The sequence below is a fragment of the Brachyhypopomus gauderio genome, unplaced genomic scaffold (assembly GCF_052324685.1).
Source record: "Brachyhypopomus gauderio isolate BG-103 unplaced genomic scaffold, BGAUD_0.2 sc43, whole genome shotgun sequence".
Classification (NCBI taxonomy): domain Eukaryota; kingdom Metazoa; phylum Chordata; class Actinopteri; order Gymnotiformes; family Hypopomidae; genus Brachyhypopomus; species Brachyhypopomus gauderio.
In genome coordinates, this window is record NW_027506869.1 from 1,757,487 (window position 1) to 1,775,307 (window position 17,821).

The 17,821-nt window shown below is 45.8% G+C and overlaps 2 long non-coding RNA genes across 2 annotated transcripts; one reads left to right on the top strand and one right to left on the bottom strand.

Moving 5' to 3' along the window:
* Window positions 1-717: 717 nt before the first annotated feature.
* On the bottom strand, window positions 718-17,095 carry LOC143485921 (uncharacterized). Its single transcript, XR_013123074.1, has 3 exons — window positions 16,888-17,095; window positions 9,980-10,048; window positions 718-847 (listed from the first exon to the last, which is right to left on the bottom strand). It is a non-coding gene; the product is annotated as an uncharacterized LOC143485921 (long non-coding RNA).
* LOC143485998 (uncharacterized) lies at window positions 4,569-7,169 on the top strand. The gene is made up of 3 exons (XR_013123097.1): window positions 4,569-4,622; window positions 4,738-5,491; window positions 5,612-7,169. It is a non-coding gene; the product is annotated as an uncharacterized LOC143485998 (long non-coding RNA).
* Window positions 17,096-17,821: the final 726 nt, after the last annotated feature.

Genomic DNA, 17,821 nt, shown 5'->3' on the forward strand with positions numbered 1-17,821 from the left:
TCATTTTGCAAATAAGACTTAAAGAGTCTGAAATTATTAAACGGTTTGATCCTCACAAGCTACACTGTGGGCACAAAGAATATATGAAACAGCACATTTCAGTGCAAAAATAATTTAGATTATATTTTGTGTCACAGGATGTAGCATTATTTAAAGAATCTATTATTATGTATCTATTATTTATCTTTAGCTTAGTTGGTGTCTGCATTACCTGTTTGGACTGTTCTGCCTTGTTTTCGCTACAAATACTGTAGTATCTGTTTTACCCACAGGGTGGTGCTATTGTCCATGTTTCTAAACGTGTGCGTGTGTGTGTGTGAATTTTACTTTTCTGTGACTTTAATCTTTACACCCAGAATAACGTTTCACTCTCCTCACCCTGGCCATAAAGTCAGCAGGGTGACAGTAATATCACAGTGCTGCACCACTTTCTTTAATGAACATGCTGAGTAAATCTGATCAACTACATTTTCCAATAAACACTCAGAGAAAACCTGTACACACCAAACAGTAATGTCTCAGTATCAAATAAAAAAAAATCACAGTAAAAAAACAAAAAATTTTTATGTATTTATCATTGCTTGCTTTTCCTTCCTGTTCCTGTGTATATTTGTAAATTACCAAAAACATTTTCCAAATACACATATACTTTTAATTCGGTGTAGCCTGTGACACACTTTCTAAATCACCAGTGGTCAAAGAGGTGCAGCTCCGTCCTGTAGGGCCAGCAGTTTACCATTTCTGACCATCTCTGATCATCTCTGACGATGTCACTGCAGTGCGGTAGAAGCAGGCAGACGTGTAGAGAAACAGAAGGAAGCCTGATTCACCCTCCCAGAGCCTCTACCTGTTAGACGGAAGAGCAGGCAGTTGTGACCCAGATCGGTGTTGAATGGGTGAATATTAGTGCACAAAATGCCAAGACATATCACTTGGTTGTTTTCTGTGACTTCACTGCAAGGAAGAAAATCACTGTATATACTCTATTAATCCTGTTCAAACAACTGAATTGAAGAAATTCAATTCAATATAAAATTCATTTATTAAACTGAATCTTTTTTCTTTTACATGATTTAGAATATTTACTGGATGCCCATTCTGGGGGTTTTGTGTGTGTGTGTGTCTGTGTGTGTGTGTGCGCACATTTGTGCATGCATATGTGCATGTGTGTGTGTTTATGCATGCATATGTGCATGTGTGTATGTGTGTGTGTGTGTGTGTGTTTATGCATGCATATGTGTGTGTGTGTGTGTGTGTGTGTGTGTGTGTGTGTGTATGTGTGATAATTTAAATTACATACGATATTAGGCCAATAAATTTTACTTTTGATTTTATTTATTTGCCATGTGATTTTTAAAAGTTTTCATTCCTTTGTGCAAAAGAAAACTATATCTATTATTAGTTAAACATTCTACAAAATAAACAAACAACATCACAAATGAACTACAAATAAAACATAATAGATTCCCTGTCGGGCAAAAAACCAAACAAGAACAGAACAGGGGGACTGGGGGCAAAGGCTAAGAGATAAAAGAGCAGAAAGGAATCCTTATAGCTTGCTCGACCCAGAGGAGAGTCAGACCAAAGCAAACGCTGGAGGAACCTGTGGGCTTGCATAAGGTGCAAAGAAATACATAAGTGTAGTGTGTGTGTGTATGTGTGTGTGTGTGTGTGAGAGATGGTCAACAATTGGAGGGTGATTGTAAATATGGAAGTGGACAAGGGTTGTGATTGGTAGAGGGGCTGGTGATTGACAGGTTGGAGGCGTCTGATTGGCCGGGTGTGGCAAACTGCGGTACTTCTGCCCTTCTCTTTGGTAGAGAGTGAAAAATTCGAGAGCTTGTCCAGAAGGAGCATGTCAGTGCAGCAGTCTGGAGATGCTTTGGCTTCCAACAAACAAGAAGGACTTGTTTAGATAGTAAGTCTGATATAAAATATGAAATCTGAACACAAGTTGACTGCCTGATGTTCGCAGAATTGAAATCACTGTAGTGATGGGTTCAAAAATTCTCATTGACACAAACAGCTGAAAGGTTAATCAGATGATGAGTACAGTGCCTTGCGAAAGTATTCGGCCCCTTTTCAACCTTTTGCCACATTTCACGCTTCAAATAAATATATAGTATTTACATTAACAAATAAAAAAAACTGAAATGTGGGGCGTGCAAAATTATTCGGCCCCCTTGCGTTAATACTTTGTAATGCCACCTTTTGCTGTGATTACAGCTGCAAGTCGCTTGGGGTATGTTATGTGTTGCACATAGAGAGACTGAAATTCTTGCCCATTCTTCCTTGCAAAACAGCTGGAGCTCAGTGAGGTTGGTTTGTGAACAGCAGTTCTCAGCTCTTTCCACTGATTCTCTATTGGATTCAGGTCTGGACTTTGACTTGGCCATTCTAACACCTGGATACGTTTATTTGTGAACCATTCCATTGTAGATTTTGCTTTATGTTTTGGATCATTGTCTTGCTGGAAGTTAAATCTCTGTCCCAGTCTCAGGTCTTTTGCAGACTCCAACAGGTTTTCTTCCAGAATGGTCCTGTATTTGGCTCCATCCATCTTCCCGGTCCCTGCTGAAGAAACAGGCCCAAATGCTGCCACCACCATGTTTCACAGTGGGGATGGTGTGTTCAGGGTGATGAGCTGTGTTGCTTTTACGCCAAACATATCGTTTTGCATTGTGGCCAAAAAGTTTGATTTTTGTTTCATCTGCCCATCACCTTCTCCCACATGTTTGGTGTGTCTCCCAGGTGGCTTGTGGCAAACTTTAAACGAGACTTTTTATGGAGATCTTTGAGAAATGTCTTTCTTCTTGCCACTTTTCTATAAAGGCCTGATCTGTGCAGTGTACGACTGATTGTTGTCCTATGGACAGACTCCCCAACCTCTGCTGTAGATCTCTGCAGTTCCGTAAGTCTGTGTTGACATTAATTCAATGCCTGCTGAAGAATTGCAATGAATCAAAAGCACTTCTGTTTGCATTTAATGTAGTTTTGTGTTTAATGTACTTATTCTCAAACCAGAATTAAGATTCAGTGTCTTAATCCTCCATCCAGATGCAGCAGATGATTGCAGTTACGAATCAGAGGAAAGTATCGGGTCACATGACAGTCATGTCGCACTGTAATTGGCGCTACGATATTCATGTCTTAAACAGGGGCTTTAGGTCTTTTTCAAAAAGTGTCTGCTTGTCTAGTTTCAGATGCACTCATCCTCAAATACTTATAACTTATGATGTGTTACTCAAAAGGTCAAATCAACAATATTAATTCTACTTAAATAAATATTATATTTTGTTATCCATATTCTCCTGACTGAAGGTGAACAGGATGTAGCTAGCCTGCTCTAAAATAAGCCATTCTAGCACCCTCTAGTGGGACAATAATGAATTGCTTAAAATTGCCTGAACTGTCAGAACAGTTTCACTGCTGTCTAAATGTTTTCATATGAATGCTGCATGTTGAATAATAAAAATCTCATAATTTCTAACAGGTCCTGCCGCCCCACCAGGGCAGTGCACCCCACATGCTGAAACCCTCAAATCTAAATTCACATTATCTCAAGCCTATTATAGGCATTTTTTATTAAGTAAACTTGTTTTGAAACACAAATGTTCATAATGGCACAGAGTCATGTTAAAAGACTGTAGGAGTGGGAGACGGCACCCTCATTCACCGTACATTATCAGATCCTTCAGTCACAAACAGGGCCGGAGTGGGACACATTTTCAGCCCGGGAGTTTCATGTCCAAATCCGGCCCAAAATTATTTTTCCCTCCCAATTGGCCCAAACTATAGACTGACATGAGCCGGCCCATCGGGAATCCTCCCGAATCTCCCGATTAGCCACTCCGGCTCTGGTCACAAACCACGAGTCCACATCCACATGGCATCCATCTTAGGAACTGCCACACTTATTGTCAGGTTTTTGTGTGCCCTTAATTTGCATATTTAGTGGTCATCAGCTTCCTTGGGAAATAATTGAATTCAGCTTATCACTACAGTTCTAAATAGGACAAGTTCCAGCTTTTTAATGCAAGACTTAACATGAATATAAAGAACACACAAGCACAAACGTCCTTTTAGATGGCACCCTCAGCAATCCGTTGTCCTTCAGAACTGCACTTCCTCCCCCTACATGTGCTCTGAATATGTGAGAATGTCTTCTGACTGATGGAGAAGAATCATAGGGTCTGTTCACGAGGCGTTTTCACGCAGCCCACGGGCAAATTAACCAGCTGGGGTATAACATGGTTAGAAAGGTGTGGCCATTAATGATCTACTCAGCCAATTACTTGTCTCATACATCTGTGAAGCAGTCAAGATGGCGCCGAGTGTTTTAATGAAGCGTAATCAGAGGTGCACGCCGGTGCAGAGAAAGGAGAGACATTCAGAACTGCAGTCATGGATTCTGTTACTCTGTTAAGCCACAGGAAACAAGGTGGAGGTTGACCGTTCAATAGAGATTAGTGGTCAAGACTAAGCGTGTGACAGAAGGTGTATCAGAAGTAACACGTATCTGTTTTATGCTTTTATGGAGCTCTGCAGTCTATTGAAGAGTTTCACAGTATTGAAACCACATTATTGAATTCACAGGTTGACACCTTTCTTATATGCCTCAGGTAAGGGTGGAGCTCATTAATATTAATTGTGCACAGTCTGCCAGTAATTAGGTGTTTCAGCTTGATCATAAACACATTCTGTTAAAGTAATCATATCTCTTTATCTGTCACGCAGCAACTGTTTGGTGCGTTAATTCCCTTACCTGCTATAATTACCGCACCTTTAGCGAACTGTTCACACCTATTGCCTGGCAACCTCATCAAAATAGCAGCTCGTGCCGCTGAAATCACACGCGCTCCTCGCGCGCCTCACAAACTCCACGGACGTTCATGAGAGCTCTGATCGGGCGCGGATACATTCGCGTGCACCTCCCATTTCCTCGCTCACACACATGCTGGTAAAAAAAAAAAAACAATTGGCATGGTCCTAAAAACACTTATCATCATCATCATCGTCGTCTCACGGGACTGCGTTTAGGACATCGTTTTCATGCATGCAAAGAGAGCTGTACATCTTTCTGAGAAGCTCCCCCATGGGCATTCAAGCTGACCTTTTGACTCGTACCTCTGACACGAAGTGTTTGATGTGCATGCGCTGTTCTGCGGCTGCTGTCTGTCATACGCAGCACGGAGGTGCTCTCTCTCTCCCTCCGCTGCGCTGTGCAGAGCATGGCTGACACGTTTGAGGATTGTAAAGGCATCAAAATGCGTCACCTAACCTGAAGGCGAGAGGAGGAATGAAACGGCTGCCTTGCATAAGCACTCCACCTGGAATAAACACACGCGACTGCCATAATCACTAAGAGTGTAAGGTTGCACATGGTACCCTCTGCCTAACAGACAAGGCAAACGAACCTTTCAAAGATGACTCAAAAGCCGCCTTTAAACCTGGAACCCTGCATGATCCAGTTACAAGAAAGATTAAAAAGGTCGCTAAACCTTCCTTGTCTTTGGCTGTAAAGATCTACCTAATATTTGTATATTTCTTGTGAAATATTAAGCAATTTTCAGTGTCTCACGTGTGTCTCTCATATGGGCTTCTGCTATAGGGAGCATCTTGAGAAAACGGAGGATGTCTCGCATCTCCCCTTAACTACGCAAGCTCAGGTCTGATGGGATGTTATTTTAAGTACCGTCAGTCAAGAGGTCTCTTCGTACGACAGCACAGCCTGACACCATAACACGTTCTCCGTGGCTTTTTAAAATTGCCGTTCAGAGAGCAAACAAAAGACCACCAATTGCCGACCAGCTGAGACGCAGCTCCGCCATGCACAAGTATTCTTTAGTCTGACATGTTGATTTAAACGCCTCTCCAAACCGCACGAGGCCCCGTCGTCTTTGAAATCACTTTCGACAAGCTTTAGTCACAAGTCCTCAATTATCTGTCTTGGCTGTGAAGACATTTCATGAAACAATTAAAATGCTATTTTTTCCTGCAGTATAAGACTTCCAGCTCGGAGCGAACAGACGCCACACACCCACACACAAACTCTCGACAACCTCAAAGGATCCCAAGACATACTGAACAGGCTCTGACCTACACCATCCCATCTCCAATACTGCAGCAGTGTAGCGCAGTAATAAGTGCTTATGTGAAATTACTATGAAATTTAACTATGAACTTTAGGTTAGGTTCATTTTTTTATATTTTTGTGAACGTGTACCTTTCATACTTTCATCCTTTTTAATCAAGTTGTGTTTTTCCAGGCAGGAAACAATGCATCGACTCCTGTCGGGTGTCTCTTAACCTTCAGAGCTCTGCAGTTCATCTCAAAGTCTTAAGGAGCTCAAGTCCCACTTCCCGTTTTATTAGCATACCCCCTAGATCTGGAAGCCGGGCCTGTAAAGAAAGGTGTTTAAACTCCTATAGCAATATGAGCACCTCCCACACAGCAGGGATAACTTTGACTTTACCAATCCGAGGAAACTTTCCCGTTTTATAATCCCAGCCTACGGTGTCCCACGAGTATTTTCTCACCATGCGTACATGTATATATGTGTGATGTATGACGCTTGATGAAAGACAGATCGCGTTAAATTATAATGGGGATTAGGATGGCCGCTTTGCCGCTACGCTCCTCGTGACATTGTGTCGTTATCCTCAATAACCTGGCTTGTGGCTTGTTGTTTCGTTATAGCTATCTTTTCTCATACTATTCCATAATTTCTGTAAAAGGCTTATTAACTACATTGAAAAAATAATGAAAGGATTAGACAGCAGGGGTGTGGCTTAATGGTTGCTAACACCTTTAAAGTAAAACTTAATTGTAACCTAAATCACACTGTGATTTGGGTATAAGCTACATTTGCTTACGCCTTTCTTTCTACATGCCTTGTTCACTGACACGTAGCCTGTTGGTGTTTCGATGAGTATTTAATTAACCAATTAATTGCTGTGTTTGATGCCACGTACTGTGCGCCCTGTTTATCAGAGTATACCTCAGAAATCTGAAATATGTGCAATTTTTAAATGTTGCTATGGGTTATGATGCTAAATTCCACACTACTAACGCTTAAGGATTCTCTGTGCTTGATCAATAACCAAACCATTGTGTAAGCGTGAGTACAGTACTCAGGGCCGGCGCCACGGGGGGGGGGGGGGGCGTCGCCCCCTCAGGTGAGGTGTCCTGCCCCCTCAATGTAAATAATAAGACCCATTTATTTTACAGCAATCGCTACATGGCACCCCCTCGGCCACTTATCAATCGTTACACGCCACCCCCCCGCCATACCTGTCAAGTGTCCCGTTTTGGCCGGGACAGTCCCGTATTTTACCGCTCTGTCCCGGCGTCATCCCGTATTTTTATTTTCCTGTATTTGTCCCGTATTTTCAGTTTTCAATTTTTATTTTTTTAAAGCATTCATGTGTCGCTCCAAACAGAATTCTGTCACTAGCCTCGCGAGAACTGCCACCCAGACTACTGCAGATGACAGTTCTCGCGAGGCTAGTGACAGAATTCTGTTTGGAGCGACACATGAATGCTTAAAAAAAAAAAATATTTAAACTTGCGGGTTCAGTGTCGACAGTGGGAGCAAACCTGGAACAACAAATCAGAGATGGATTTAACGAGAGAAGGCAGTCCTGCCAAAAAAGCTAAGCATAGGCCTACGTGTGAGTACCTTGACGAATGGAACAGGGAATTTACTTTCCTAAAGAGGAGCATGAAGGGGCATAGCTACTCATTCTGTAAGATATGTAGCTGTGACACGAACAATCTGCCAAGCACAAACGCGGGCTAAAGGCACAGAAATATGCCCAGGAGATGTCCCCATTTGTAGCTAGAAATACCACTAGAAAATTAATTTTTTATTCATTTGTAGTTCAAAACATATTTGGGGTGTTTTTTCTTCACTTTTTGCCACTCCAAAGATGTTTTCGTTTCTCCTACAGCCTCGATTGCAGCTATATGCAAATAACTGATTATGCAAATTAGGCGATGACGTCATATACGGGAAAACTTGACAGGTATGCCCCCCGCTCAATAAACAACTTGCGTTCGCCACTCCCCATCCCCCCCGGCTCAACAACTTACGTTCGCCACCCCGAAATTTTCTGACGCCCCCTCACTGTATATGTTCTGGCGCCGGCCCGGACAGTACTGTATACTTATTGCTCAGTCGTCATAAAATGGAGTCAAATCAGTGTCAGAATTCATGAGCTAGCAGAAGAGGTATGTGCACGCGTAAAGTCCTCTACCGTCCACTAGGGGGTGTTGTAGAACCCTTTGCACCTCTTCTTCCCACAGCCTTGCTGTCAAACATATACATGAATTCAACAGCCCACATGAAAATTAAAAATCTTAGACAAATAAGTAACACAATCATTATAGGCTATCATTTTTTTATTGCATGATCACTAAATGTTTGCAGCATTTTTTTCTGGATGACAATGTTTTAGCCATTTATCCATAATAGGTAAAACTCGTACAAGATGACAAACATTTCACTCAGATTGGCACCTCAACCTAAAAAGAGCTCAACCTGAAATATGCAAATCACAATAGAATAAGAAGACTTACAAAGACTGATAAACTTAGGTGGGATTCATCTAAGACTATATTTTCTTTTTTAACTCTGTTCCTGGAACTAAGGAGGGACTATGTATCTATAGTAACACGTATCTATAGTAACAAGCTGTAAGATTTGAGTTACATCTGTTGTCACAGTGAGGCAGCCCCCTACCGGTCGCCTCCGTCCACAGCGGCTGTTGTTGTTGTTATTGTTTTGTTGCGTAGTGTGTGTCCCTCAGGTGGGCGGAGCCCGTGATCCGTCTCACCTGAGGGTCGTTTGTTTGCCTATATATGTCTTGTCTTTGTACCAGTTGACCGCTGGTCATTATATCCTTAATTTGGATCGACACATGGGTTTTTGGTTTGCGCACTTTCTATTAAACCATCCTTTTTCCCTGAGACTTGGCGTGATCGCTTCCTGCCCGTCACATCTGTTCATTGCAGTTTGCAGTCTTAATTGCTATCTAGGAATGTGATTTGCAGCAGTCATTCTTAAATTAATAAGCAACTATGACGTAAATACACTGTAAACACAAGACACTTCTAAAACAGGAAAATAAAAAGACAAGGATTAAAAAAACATATTACAATACAGTTACTCTGTTACAATACAGTTAATATCTTGTGAAAGTAATTCATTCAGTGTCAGATGTTGAATGTGCTTCTGAACCTGTTGTAAGAACATTTGGTAGTATCCCGTAATCTGACTGCTAGCTTCAGTACTGCTGAGAGGCGCATTATTCGTGATGCTCAGATTTCTAAAGCAACAAATAAATGCAAATGTCAAGGTATCTGTAACTATTAACTGTTTCAGCTGTGATGCCATCACTGTAGGTTTGAATCCCCAACACCACACAAATTCACCTATGGCTGTTCTTGTCTCAGGCAGTTCTCAGCCTACAGCTGAGTTGTTGGCTCATACACTTTGTAAAATACTGTACCTGTTATTATAAATCCAACCCCCATTTGTATATTAAATAAACACGAGGAGGAGATAAATATCCAATCATGAGGAGAGTCAGTAAAAGAATAAAGATGAGCAGAGTGAATTATTTGACTCTCAGTCATAATTGTTAAAAAGTCAAGAGTAATTATAATCATTTATTATATAAATGTGGCTTAGTAGTATAAAAATGGATAATAATAGTTTTTAAAATACTTTTTTGTCCTTCCAAATGATTGTGTAAAAAATGCCAGGAAGCACTTGAAGCACCTTCTGCTCCACCCGTCCACTTATAGCACCTTCCGCTCCACCCGTCCACTTATAGCACCTTCCGCCCCACCCGTTTGTTGGCCTGTTGGTAAACTGCGGCGGGTCTCCTCAGTCTGCACTGCTTCCTCCACGCTAATCAATTTCTCAAATGCTTTCACTATTAAATATGTGAAGGCAACCGGCCTTGAACTCACCAGGCTTCTCAAGTTTATCCACCTTCACCAGTGGATCATTGTGCATCGCTCCCATAGACTACGCACGTGCTGTAGAGGAACAGACAGATACAAATTTCTCAGCAGTGTAATTATCACACCCATATTCTCTCTTTCTGGTCCCAGTCAGCCAAAGCATCTTCTCTACCTCCATTACCTCCAAACACTTGACCTTCTTCTCTGGATCGTCCTTCTGTTTTTCTCCGCTCCATTTGATAGTACGCTCCTCAAATCTTAAATAAAAGCTGGTAAAGTCGTTTGCCGGTTCACTTTTTTGCGTCTCCTCCTCACATAAAGACAAAAATGTTCAGATTCATAAGAGGCTTTAGGTCTTTTGCAATCACTGTAATACGATGATCATTAAAGATGTCGAAGCAATTTATTATAGCTTTTTCCATGAGTGGGAGGTAGAGAGTAAGTGTGAGAGGAGAGGGCATCATTATGGAGACGAGAAGGCAGGAGGCATTGACGGTGCAGGATGTGATGGAGGAGAGATGTCAAGTGTACACTGGCCAAAATCAGGAGGACCACTTGCTATGCTCCTGGGTTTCAGTATAGAAAACTACCCATTTTGTTCTAGAAAATCAGATCAATCTGGGTTTGTTAGTTTACCAAGTTGCTTAAAACGAATGAAAGCTTTGTTATAACCATACTAGATTCAGGCTCATAGATACTGTAACATTTGCTGGCATTGACACATAACACAGTCGATGACTAAGATGTCTGAGGTCTGAAGTAGGGAGTGTGTGAGTGTGCGTATGTGTGAATTGCACCTCAATGATGAAATAATTGTAGGCTACATGTCTGTAAACATATTCTGTGAATCGACTATGCAAAACATCCTTAACACACCTGTTGTCTGTATACATGTGTTTGTGTATTAAAACCAGCCACACTTAAAAAGCTTATATAGCACCAGTGAGTAGCAGACTTCAATATAGTATAACCATTTTAAAAAGGCAAATGTAAAACCATATGTGAGAGCTGATCCAATATTTCCTTTTATAGAAAACATGCTGCAAAATAAAAATAAATTGATTGGATCTGATATTCAATGTCCTGACCCATTTAAAGGAAGCTTCCCATTCTGTTGTCAGTTTTGAAGTCTGGTGTCTGTGTTTAAGTCTGGTGTCTGTGTTTGTTGTCAGTGTTTATGTCTGCTGTCAGTGTTTAAGTTTGCTGGAGCTGAGTATTCATCTTCATCTGTCCTACCCCTCACTAAAACGAATAGCAGGCATTAGCATAGAAAGCCAATTGCCAGAAATCTATCTCTTCTCTCCACTGGAGAAAATAAAAACATTAAAAAATGTTTCTTCACAGATTTCTTTCAAATATTACAGGAAAAGGTGCTGAAACGAAGAATGTGAAGACTAAAGAGGAAAATATGTCACTTTTCCTGTCAAATGTCCTCTACATGTTGCTAGATGATTCAGACATGGACAAGGGCCAAACGTCAGACAGATTAGAGGTTGTGTAACGTGGCTCGCGCCACGGAGCGAGGAGACGGACACAATTGCAGAGATGAGCGAGATTTAATACGGGGAATACCAAAAGCAGAGTCGTAATACCGGGCGCAGGTCATATCGGGAAGGCAGTCCATACAAGAAATGACAACAGACATACTCGGACAGATAAACCAAACACGACGGGGAAACACGGAACAGGCAGGTACTCTGGTAGCGGAAACAATACTCACGAAGAACAGGTATACAAAGCACAAGGCACGAAGTAGACAAAATCACGGATGACACGACTGGGGAATGACGGGACTTTATACATAGAAACTAACTAGGGACAGGTGATGGCACTGACACTGGGCGTGGTAACAAACAAGGAAACACGAAGACAAACGAGCAGGGCGGGACAAACAGGCAGGAAACACGGACATGAGGGAACCCAGAGTGACAGCTACGAGAGGGGGCGTTGCCCTACGTGACAGAACCCCCCCTCAAAGCGTGCCACTCCGGGGCACGCAAGGGCAGACAGGACAGGGACAGCGGACACAGGACAGACCGGAGGGACAGGACCAGACAAAATAGGACGGGGGACCTGGGACACGGCAGGGACCGGAGACAGGGAGACAGGCCAAGAGCTGGGCCGGGACACGGCATGACACGGGACACAGGGGGGCAGGACAGGGCCAGGGCGAGGCACAGGAGCAGGGCTGGACAGGACAGGACTGGGGACAGACACTGGAGCGGGGCCAGGGGACAGGGCAGAGGTAAACACTGAGGCAAACACGGCCTGGACGATGGTGACGGGGACAGGAACAAGGTGGGTAACAACTTGGGGAACAGACACGGGGACGGGGACAGAGACGACACCACAGGAAACAGACACAGGAACAGGAACACGGACACGAACAGACACAACCACGGGGACAGGGACCAAAACAAAACCAGGGACGGGACCAGGGAGCAAGGGGAACACGGCCAACGGAACATAGGAGGTACATGGCGGAGCAGGGGGAACACAAAGTCCATGCCCAACAGGGGGCAGCACAGTCTCTTGGGGCACAGGCGCGGCCGGGCGGCGGGCAGCGGGCACAGGCGCGGCCGGGCGGCGGGCAGCGGGCACAGGCGCGGCCGGGCGGCGGGCAGCGGGCACAGGCGCGGCCGGGCGGCGGGCAGCGGGCACAGGCGCGGCCGGGCGGCGGGCAGCGGGCACAGGCGCGGCCGGGCAGCGGGCACAGGCGCGGCCGGGCGGCGGGCAGCGGGCACAGGCGCGGCCGGGCGGCGGGCAGCGGGCACAGGCGGGGCCGGGCGGCGGGCAGCGGGCACAGGCGGAGCCGGGCGGCGGGCAGCGGGCACAGGCGGAGCCGGGCGGCGGGCAGCGGGCACAGGCAGGGTCCGCTGGCGGGCAGCGGGAACAGGCAGGGTCCGCTGGCGGGCAGCGGGAACAGGCAGGGTCCGCTGGCGGGCAGCGGGAACAGGCAGGGTCCGCTGGCGGGCAGCGGGAACAGGCAGGGTCCGCTGGCGGGCAGCGGGGACAGGAACCGGCGTGGACGACCCCTCCTGGGTCGCGGGGACAGGAACCGGCGTGGACGACCCCTCCTGGGTCGCGGGGACAGGAACCGGCGTGGACGACCCCTCCTGGGTCGCGGGGACAGGAACCGGCGTGGACGACCCCTCCTGGGTCGCGGGGACAGGAACCGGCGTGGACGACCACTCCTGGGTCGCGGGGACAGGAACCGGCGTGGACGACCCCTCCTGGGTCGCGGGGACAGGAACCGGCGTGGACGACCCCTCCTGGGTCGCGGGGACAGGAACCGGCGTGGACGACCCCTCCTGGGTCGCGGGGACAGGAACCGGCGTGGACGACCACTCCTGGGTCGCGGGGGCAGGAACCGGCGTGGACGACCTCTCCAGGGTCGCGGGGACAGGAACCGGCGTGGACGACCCCTCCAGGGTCGCGGGGACAGGAACAGGCACGAACTGCCGACGGGCAGCGGGGACAGGAACAGGTATGAACTGCCTACGGGCAGCGGGGACAGGAATCCGAGGTGAGGAGATGCACTCGGGGGGCGGAGCCACCAAGCCGACGTCCTCGGGGGGCGGACCCGCCAAGCCGACGTCCTCGGGGGGCGGAACCGCCAAGCCGACGTCCTCGGGGGGCGGAACCGCCAAGCCGACGTCCTCGGGGGGCGGAGCCACTATACTGACGTCATCGGGGGGCGTGTCCGCCAAGCCGACGTCCTCGGGGGGCGGAGCCACCATACTGACGTCATCGGGGGGCGTGTCCGCCAAGCCGACGTCCTCGGGGGGCGGAGCCACCATACTGACGTCATCGGGGGGCGTGTCCGCCAAGCCGACGTCCTCGGGGGGCGGAGCCACTATACTGACGTCATCGGGGGGCGTGTCCGCCAAGCCGACGTGGCTGGTACTCCCCCCCAAAAAATACATGGGGGTGTACTGTGGAGTAGCCGGCGGGATCAGCGATGTTAAGTCCTCCTCCTCAGTGTCCGGGTTGAGCCTGGAAGAACACACAAACACAGAAGCCTCTCGGTTGCTCTCTCTGCGACGGCTCCGCCTCCTCCGAGGCGTCGGGAGCTCGCAGTGGCCACCGAGAGCAAACCGAGGGTTAAGCCAACGCTCGTCTGTGCGCTCATTCCGTCTGCCCGCTGCTTGCACCACAGGTTGCTCATGCCTGTGGTGTTCGCCAAGCCGGGCAGACACGTAGCGCTCAATAGGAGTCTCGACGCGAAAGCCAGTCGAAACCGAAAGTGACTGGGCTTTCGTTGGTGCGCGTCGAGACTTCCGTGTTCCCACAGCGCCAGGGGTATTCCTGTCTCCGGCTCGTTCGCGCTGTAACACATGAGAGTTAAACTGCACGGAAGCAGCCAACAACTCGTTACAGCGACTAAACTCACCGGAGTCTCGCTCTCTCGCTGTGTCCTGGATCGATCCGTGATTATGTAACGTGGCTCGCGCCACGGAGCGAGGAGACGGACACAATTGCAGAGATGAGCGAGATTTAATACGGGGAATACCAAAAGCAGAGTCGTAATACCGGGCGCAGGTCATATCGGGAAGGCAGTCCATACAAGAAATGACAACAGACATACTCGGACAGATAAACCAAACACGACGGGGAAACACGGAACAGGCAGGTACTCTGGTAGCGGAAACAATACTCACGAAGAACAGGTATACAAAGCACAAGGCACGAAGTAGACAAAATCACGGATGACACGACTGGGGAATGACGGGACTTTATACATAGAAACTAACTAGGGACAGGTGATGGCACTGACACTGGGCGTGGTAACAAACAAGGAAACACGAAGACAAACGAGCAGGGCGGGACAAACAGGCAGGAAACACGGACATGAGGGAACCCAGAGTGACAGCTACGAGAGGGGGCGTTGCCCTACGTGACAGGTTGTCAGTTTAGTCCTAAGAGAGCTGCAGCCATAGCAGGTTTTAGTTCTGATCCAGCTCGTCGTGCACCTGCACCAGACAGTTACGAGCTTCTCAGCCCTCCTGCTACTAGAGCAAGTGTTCTGGGAACCGAAACATCGTTCCTTGAGCTTGCTAAGCGTCATGTCCCTGAAGACTTAACTGAGGTCTTCGGGGACACATTAAACACCGAAATTTGTTAGATATTTGTTTTGAAATATGCAACCTACATTGCTACAATTACCAGTGACCATACCTAATTAGAGAAGATTGCAGCAGGATATATCTACAGAGCACGAACACATAACAGAGACACAACATGAGAGAGGACTTTAATTTTGAAAAAAAAGCAAACAGGAGAGACCTACAGGGATAATCAAATTAGGTACAATACAGTTAAGAGTATGTGCAGCTATTAAAAGGTCTGATAATCGGCGCTCTGACTTTTTAAAGCAACATTATGCCATTATCAGAATTTCAGAGAAGCGAACTAGTCACTTCGTGAGAAGCAGTTGCCTCAGTCATGCTGTAAAACTACTTCAAGGGGAACAAAAGTGTCCAGAAGAACCATTTTAAAATGGCAGTAACATACACCAAACACAGATGAATGGCATCGGTAAACAGTTAAGGTAGTATCAAGCTGATGCTACAGATGGATACATGCCTATCAGGAGACATGCTGACCACCTTAAAAAAGCGCCCAAAAATAATCAAAGAACTGAGTCACTGAGTACTCTGTAGTGCCTTCCACTATAGTTATGACATCATTTCCCTAAAACTGGAATTACTGGCTGCTATAACTTTTTTTTTTTAATGAAAAACAAAATATGTATCAACAAAGGGAATATTATTAATCTAGTGAGTCATATTTCCTACATTAGGTCATGGTTATATTTTGGAGAAAGATATTTTCAACCGAGAATATTTTTTAATAATCCATAATGGCGTGGGCCGCCATCTCGTGGGGGTGATTTTGTCTGATGGTTGTGTTGCACGGTGGTATAACAGCCCAGGAACACAAGGCCGTTTTATAGTCCCAGATGTAGCTCATGCTGCTATTAGTCATCCTTCATTGTTTTCATATTCCAAAATGATAACATTCCCATACTAAGCAATAAACAAAATAAAGTGGTTTTATGAACATGAGGATTATGCGAAACCCCTTCCGTGACCTCTAACCACCCACTAGACTGAAACACCACTGCTCCTTTATGCGAGTACACTTTTCTCCTTGTGCACTTTGTTCTGCAGTGCAGGTCACAGAGCTAAGTGCAGCTTCTAGATTACAGCCTGATTCAAGCAACATTTATGATGTCACAAAAGATGGTCTTTAGACGTCAGTCTGATTCAAGCAACGCTTATGATGTCACAAAAGGTAGTCTTTAGACTTCAATCTGATTCAAGCAACATTTATGATGTCACAAAAGATGGTCTTTAGACCAGTCTGATTCAAGCAACATTTATGATGTCACAAAAGATGGTCTTTAGATGTCAGTCTGATTCAAGCAACGTTTATGATGTCATAAAAGATGGTCTTTAGACTTCAGTCTGACTCAAGCAACATTTATTATGTTACATAAGATGTCTTTTGCACATGGACATATCCTTTTTTTGATTTACGGTCGCAAACATCTCTTAAGCATAACTCATCTTACAAAAGTTGAATTGTTTCCAATGTAAACGTATGGCTCATAATTTAACAAATAGACATGCTATGAAAAATATGTTGGCAATAAGAATCATCACAGCCTTTTTATTATATGAAGACCTCTGTCCTCATAACACTTTCTGCCATTGACATCCTTTAAAAGAACTGAGTGCCTAGTTGCGTTACCTTAAAGATCAAGATTAATTTAGTTAAAGATCAAGGTTTACGTTCATTCATTCATGCATTCATTCATTCATTCATAACATTTCATTGTTATTCTGTTGGATTTCATATTCTGATAAAGGCTGACCTCATAGCCATTACGAGTCTATAATGTTTCCCACCATCTCTGTGAGCTGTATTCCCCTTCCAGCGGTGCAGTGAGATGATCTGCTCGAGCTGTTATGCAATCGCTATTTTTTCCTTTGGGCGGCAGGAGGGTGGTGGTGATGATGACTGTAATTAGCTTGTCCTGATGCAGACGAGTGCACCACGCCACTGCCCACAACCCAGCCACAAAACCAGAAAACCTTTCTCAGTCTCCAGCGTTGGGTGATAAGACCTCACTCTTCCTCTCTCCCCCCTCATCCCTGCTGTCTTTCCCCTTCTGTTGCTCTCCCACCCCCACCTACACTCCATCCGCTCCTTCTCCCCCTCTCCACCCCTCTGCCTCCCTTTCCCTCTCTTCAACGATGTTTCCCAGAGTTTTGCTCTCTCTCACCCACTCTTATTCCCCCTCACAGCCCCAGTCTGACTCCCTCAGTCCCCTGTTCTCTCTCTCACCCTCTCTCTTAGCTCTTTCTCTCTCTCTTTCCTCTCCCACTCTCTCTCCCTCCTTCTGTCAGTGCACTGAGGTGACAGGAGGTCTTCCTCACCTCTTCTTCTTCTCCCTGTTTTCACTACTCATATTGCTTGTAATGTGTATAAGTGTGTGTATGAGTGTATGTGTGTAGGGTGGTGTGATGTGGTGTGTATATATATATATGTGTGTGTGTGTGTGTGTGTGTGTGTCTGTGCCAGCAGTGGCAGTTGAATTGGGACCTTGCCATGTTGTATCCCAGAGCTACAGTTAATCGCCTTTTTAATTACAGAGACTTGGGTTTGTTTTTGGCGTTTACGCTGTTACATGGTTGGGGACAGTAATTAAATGCAAGTCAGAGGAAGAGAGAGCGAAAGCAAGAAAGAGAAACAGCAAAGACTCACGAGGGCCATGACAGTGTGACATTGTCGATCTGGAAAACTATCAAACACAGAGTTCCAAGTGAAGTTTAGACTTTT